This window comes from Orcinus orca, chromosome 15, assembly GCF_937001465.1.
Source record: "Orcinus orca chromosome 15, mOrcOrc1.1, whole genome shotgun sequence".
Lineage (NCBI taxonomy): Eukaryota > Metazoa > Chordata > Mammalia > Artiodactyla > Delphinidae > Orcinus > Orcinus orca.
The window spans coordinates 23,922,249-23,928,866 of NC_064573.1; positions in this window are offsets into that span (position 1 = coordinate 23,922,249).

Genomic DNA, 6,618 nt, shown 5'->3' on the forward strand with positions numbered 1-6,618 from the left:
GATTTTGCACATCTCTTCATGTACATATTGGCCACTTGTATGTCTTCTCTGGAGAAATATCTCTCCAAATCTTTTGACCATTTTTCAGTTAGTTTATTTGACTTTTTATTGTTGAGTTGTAAGACCCTGGAAGGCTTCTAAAATCATCCCTACATAAGCCCCAAAACAGCTCAATTGAATCAGATGCCCAGGAGTGTACCTGGGCATTGATTATTTCTTAAATTCCCCTAATCTGCAGTTAGGGTTGAAAAGCACTGGTTTACACCACATGGCCAAGCAGGAACAGGGATACCATGTAAGAGCTCTCAGAGTTCATGATTTTATCCGACCACCTGGAGGTGGAGGTGAGTAAGACACAGCCACTGCTGTGTGAGAGCTCTCAGTGTAATAGAGATGCTGGCCCCTAAACAAATAATTATAACACAATGTGTTAAGTGCTCTAATGAAAGGATGTACAACTTGTCGAGGGGACTCCAAGAAAGAGTAGCTCAACTTCCTGCGTGCATTAGTATTGCTGAATGTAGGGTGGTGGTCACTAAGGACCCTCAAAAGGTGGTCCCTACTAGCCATGTTAGCACCCCATGGGAGCTTGATAGAAATGCAGACTCTCAGGCCCCACCCCAGATCTACTGAGTTAGAGCCAAGTTTAACGAGAGTCTCAGGTGGTTCATGTGTCCATTAAAGTTGGAGATACGCTGATCTGAGGTCAATTAAGAAGCATCCAGAAAGCCCAGCCACCTAAAACAAATACAAAACAAAAAATTCCACTGTAATGAGGTATGGGTTCATTAAATTGTTCCTTAAGGTAACTGACTTCCTTTCTTAAATTGCAACACATTAAATAACTCTTAGTCACACATATCTTAGCATGAATTTGTTTATCAGAAGGTTTTAGCCTAAGCCATTCTCTTCCTGAAGCTTCTCTACCAGCCAGCTTAATAAGAGACAGGGGGAGGGACTAGATCGGGGTAACACTGGCACTTGGGCATCAGCACAGTTGAATTGAAGTACAGGGGTGATGGGGAAAGCACAGGATGGCTTCACCATTTCTTTCAAAACCAGTCCTTGCTCAGAGTTTTATACCAGATTTGTAGACGCAAGTGTCTTGCCCTAGCATAACCCAACAAATTAATGTAGCAAGAGCCGGTTTAAAACTTGAGTGAAATGACCCATTGGACTGTGTTCATCCCACTAGACCACACCTGAACTTGATCCCTCAGCAGGTGAAATTGCAGCCTCCATTGACCACGGGCTTTCCAGAGGCCAAATAATCCACGTCCCAGTCTCATTATGGGTTGTATCTAATTCCCATGTGTCCTCATACATAAAGGTTTCCACATCTTTCCAGAGATGACTCATTTCAGTGTTTGGTGAGCTTTGCTGCTGGAGAAATCTTCACGTTTAACTTATAATGCCACACGCTACAATGGGAGATGACATTTCTCAGGGCAGCTGGTCTCCCGTTCCAGGTTTCCATGTTGGGTACCAAATGAAGGCCTCCCCCTCTCAACCCCTCAGCACCAAGACCTCGAATGAGGCCCCAGAGGCAGTACTCTCTGAGGAGTAAGAGATGTGTGAATATACAGTAGTGTTGGTTCTATTAAAACCTTACTTCAAAATTGCTTTGGGCCACCCTCAGAAATGCTTCCCAGCTCCAAATCCTAAGACTTAAGCCAAACTCTTTTCTCTCCCTCCTCACTGATTGGGCCTTAACAAAGAGGCAGGAATTTCAATACTTGTTCATTCAGTTATTGAATGCCTACTGGCTTCAGCCTCCAGTGTGTCCAGTCCAGGCTCTCTCCTTCACCCCTTGCACTGGCACTCAGCTCTGGTCCCAGGACTATGCCAAGAAGTCCAAAAAAACTGAGGCTTCCCATCGACAACACCCCACGTCTTACTAATGGTCTCTCCTTACTGGTTTTTAACCATTTTATTGAGATATAGTTAACATACAATTCACCCACTGAAAGTGTACAATTCAATGATTTTTAGTATTTTCACAGAGTTGCAAAACCATCAGCACAGTCAATTTTAGAACATTTTCATCATTTCAGAAAGAAATCCTGGGGACTTCCCTGTGGCGCAGTGGTTAAGAATCCACCTGCCAATGCAGGGGACACAGTTTCGAGCCCTGATCCGGGAAGATCCCACATGCCATGGAGCAACTAAGCCCGTGCCTCACAACTACTGAGCCTGCGCTCTAGAGCCCGCAAGCCACAACTACTGAGCCCGTGCTCTAGAGCCCACGAGCCACGACTACTGAAGCCCGCACGCCTAGAGCCCGTGCTCCGCAACAAGAGAAGCCGCCACAATGAGAAGCCCACACACCACAACGAAGAGTAGCCCCGCTCGCCACAACTAGAGAAAGCCTGCGCACAGCAACAAAGACCCAACACGGCCAACAATAAATTAATTAATTTTAAAAAAAGTAACCCTGGGCTTCCCTGGTGGCGCAGTGGTTGAGAATCCGCCTGCCGATGCAGGGGACACGGGTTCGTGCCCGGTCCGGGAAGATCCCACGTGCCACGGAGTGGCTGGGCCCGTGAGCCATGGCCACTGAGCCTGCACATCCGGAGCCTGTGCTCCGCAACGGGAGAGGCCACAACAGTGAGAGGCCCGCGTACCACCAAAAAAAAAAAAAAAAAAGTAACCCTGTATCACCCCCTCACCCCTAAGTTCCTCAGCCCAAGGCAACCAATAATCAACTTTCTGTTTCTATAGATTTGCCTATTCTGGACATTTCCATATAGATTCTACTCTATTCCATACAGATGGATTCATACAAATGTGGTCTTTTGGACTGACTTCTTTATCTTAGCATAATGTTTTCAAAATTCATCCATATTGTAGTATGTATCAGACCTTAATTCATTTTTATGACTGAATGATATTGCATTGTATGATATCCACTTTTTGTTCAACTATCCTTCAGTTGACAGACATTTAGATTGTTTCCACTTTGGGCTATTACGTATAATGCTACTATGAACATTTGTGTACAAAAAATTGCCGTTTGCTTTCTTAAAGGACCAGAAAAAAAACAAGAATCCTGCTGGTCACCCCAACATTTTGAGTGGAAAGAAGCTGATACAGGGAGAGAAGACATCAGGATACATTCCTTTGGTCCATTTACTAAGTCAAAAATCTCAAGTTAGGTGTCACTGAGCTGTGAGATCTTAGCTAATCCACTTGCTTTTCCTTTCCTTCATTTTCCCTCTTTAATTAACGAATTTAATTTCTCTTTCCTAAGGAAATTGGAAGACCATTAATCAAATCATTATTAGAGTATCGACTTGTTATGCATGAGAGACTTATTCCAGAACAAGGTAAGGGAAAATCGACATCATGATGGATAACACAGTAGAATTCAGATGTTACATTCACAGTCAGATGTTCCAAACCTTCCTGCCTGCCACTGTGGTGGCCAGACCCACTGCACCAGCATCTTCCCCTGGCCTTCATGACACTCCTTTATAGTGTTAGCTGATTTATATCTTCATGGGATTTGTTCAAACCCACCAGTAGGCATTGGGAAGTTATGTACACATCTGCAGGCTGGGCTGGTCCAACTTCCACCAGGAAGTTCAAACTCTGCCAGCACCAGCCGAGTGTTCTTCCAGAGTCTCTCATTCATGGAATAACCTGCACATCTTTAGAGCTCAGATGAATCTTGTGAATACCAGGTGATCACCCTTCCTGCTTTACATAGATTAGGACAGGCTCCTCGACACCTCTAGGCTGGCTTACCTCCTAGACAAAATATTCATCTTTTGTGTTTCTTTTCTCCCAATAATTACCAGCCTTCTGATAAGCACATCATAGCAGATGCAGGCTTTTCCTGAGTCTTCCTTCCTTGCCAGTCACCTCTGGTCATCTTTTCCCATTTCTCTTCTTTATTCCCACATACCCACATCACCTGTGCACAATCTTTTAGCTTACCTTTTCCTAAATGTTGAAATTGGCTTGGGTCCAGTAAGATTTGCACCATTGTGAACTGAATTCTGGTAGAATACTAATTCCCTGATGGAAAACTGTCTGAATGACTGTATAAAATTATAGTTTTAAAAAATATTCAGTTCATGGACTTCCCTGGCGGTCCAGTGGTTAAAACTCAGTGCATTCACCACCGAGGGTCCAGGTTCGATCCCTGGTCAGGGAACTAAGATCCTGCAAGCTGCATGGTGAGGCCAAAAGTAAATAAACAAATAATATAAAATAAAAAATATTCAGTTCAAGTCCTATTCAACAAAATTCCATGGACTTCAGCCTCAATAAAATACGTAGATGATTACAGACAGTAAATCAAATGAAGGGAATAGGCCATTGGTTATTTACCATGTTGTGCAAATCCTGGGGCACACTTCCTGGAAGATGGTCCCCCTATAATCCAAACTTCTTACAGATTAAGGTGGATAGATGCAGGATGTCCTTTGATTTCCTGGGGCTCTTGGCATTCTGAGGAGAAGCAGGGGATGTCTCCTGGGAGGAAGCCACCCAAGAAGGTAGCAAGCACCAGGTCCCCTCAGCTCCTGTTCTCCTGGCAGAGAGGAGGGTTCCTGCACCCCTGCTGTGGAACAGGAGTGGCCCGGCCAGATGGAGGAGGACCAGGTGGAGCCAGCACTCCCAGGCGGGCTGCCAGCCCTGAGCAGAGCCTAGGAGCAGGCCGTAAGGAACGAAGCCAGGGGCTTCCCTGGTGGCGCAGTGGTTGAGAGTCCGCCTGCCGATGCAGGGGACATGGGTTCGTGCCCCGGTCTGGGAAGCTCCCACGTGCCGCGGAGCGGCTGGGCCCGTGAGCCATGGCCGTTGAGCCTGCGCGTCCGGAGCCTGTACTCCGTAGCGGGAGAGGCCACAACAGTGAGAGGCCCGCGTACTGCAAAAAAAAAAAAAAAAAAAGAACGAAGCCAGGAGACAGAATGTGAGACTTCTCCAGAGTGTCCATGGATGTGGTCTGCGGTAAGCACATGGGGAGCAGCGGCAGCGCCTGGGATCCAGCCTTCAGCACCGCCACGTTCCTGGCGGTGCTGTTTATGAAGCCGCCACTCAGGCACTGAGCGGCTTGTTTTTATAAGGGATACTCTGATGGGCTAATTAGGATGGAGAAGACATACCTCCCAACTCAGGAGAGCTCAGCGGAGCTCAGGGGAGCACAGTGCTGCCCCCGACTGCCTCACAAGGAGGGAGGGGATGCTGCCTGCAGGAATTTGTCTGCTGAGGGAAGTATCCACGCTGGGTGCTGCCCCCTCATCAACCTGTCCCTCTCAGCCTGGACCTTTCCACTGAGTAAATGTTGGAGAAATATTTTAAATATGCAGTGCAGTTCATTATCCTTCCTACCTCCAGATTCAATAGAACCGAGTGATTAAAAACAGCAGATTTGGAGTCAGAGACCTGGGCTCAAATATCACTTATTGTTCTGACCTGTGACAACTCAGCCTCTCCAAGCCTCGGGTTCCATGTTTGAAACAAAAGGAAAACTCATCTCATAGCAGCGGAGTGAGGATTAAATGAAGTGGGGCTGGATAGGGCCTGGTTTCACACTGGCTCCTCTATTCTTCCAGAACCCTCTGGGCCTGCCTCACTAATAGCTGGAGTGTCCAGGCCTCCCTTGCAGCCCCTCCTCTACGGCAGCTCCTGTCCCCCAGCTGCTTCTCTCCTCGGGGAGCATCCCCTCCCACCGTGTGTGTTGGTTCTGCGGTAAAACATCTCTAGGACATTTCTTCAGGAATGTAGGCAATTCTGGTGTCCCACAGCAAGCCAGTTAGGCAAGTTTGGAAATCTCAGTGAATGCCAATCTCCCACTCACCTGAGCGCCACAGAGATTGTTTCTTCATTGGTCGTTTTCTTTTTTTTTCTTTTTTCTTTTTTTTTTTTGCGGTACGCGGGCCTCTCCCTGCTGTGGCCTCTCCCGTTGCGGAGCACAGGCTCCGGAGGCGCAGGCCCAGCGGCCATGGCTCACGGGCCCAGCCGCTCCGCAGCATGTGGGATCCTCCCGGAACGAGGCACGAACCCGTGTCCCCTGCATCGGCAGGCAGACTCTCAACCACTGCACCACCAGGGAAGCCCCATTGGTCGTTTTCTTACGAGAAAGTTTTGCAATGGGTGTTCCTTCAGAGAAAGCAGGTGCCCCCCACCTTGTAACACTTGAACATCCAGATTTATACAGAGAACAAACAGACTCATAGAGGAGTCTTCTGGAAGGTAAATTCTTCTAGTGCTATTTTAAGGGAAGGAAATAACACAGGCTTATTGCCTGTAGACCCAAGTTTAAGTCCAAGTTCATCCACTTACTGAGAGGCCCGGGACCACCCACTGACATCTTTGAACTTCAGTTTTCTCCCCTGCCGTATATTGTTGTAAAGGGTAAATGAGGGAACATAGATGAAAGGACTTTATAATGCCTTTAATTAGTCACTATTACATAACTAAATTTACATAAATATATCTGTTGTGCAATGTGAAACTCATTTACATGGGCTAACCCAAGGTTGTTTTTAAAGGCCCTATTCTAACTTTTTTAAAAAATGTGGGGTGATTCTGTGAGGAATCGGAGTAGGACAGGATTTATGTCAAAATGGAAGGCTGAATGCTGGCTAATATCTGTAGCAAAGAGCGATGAGG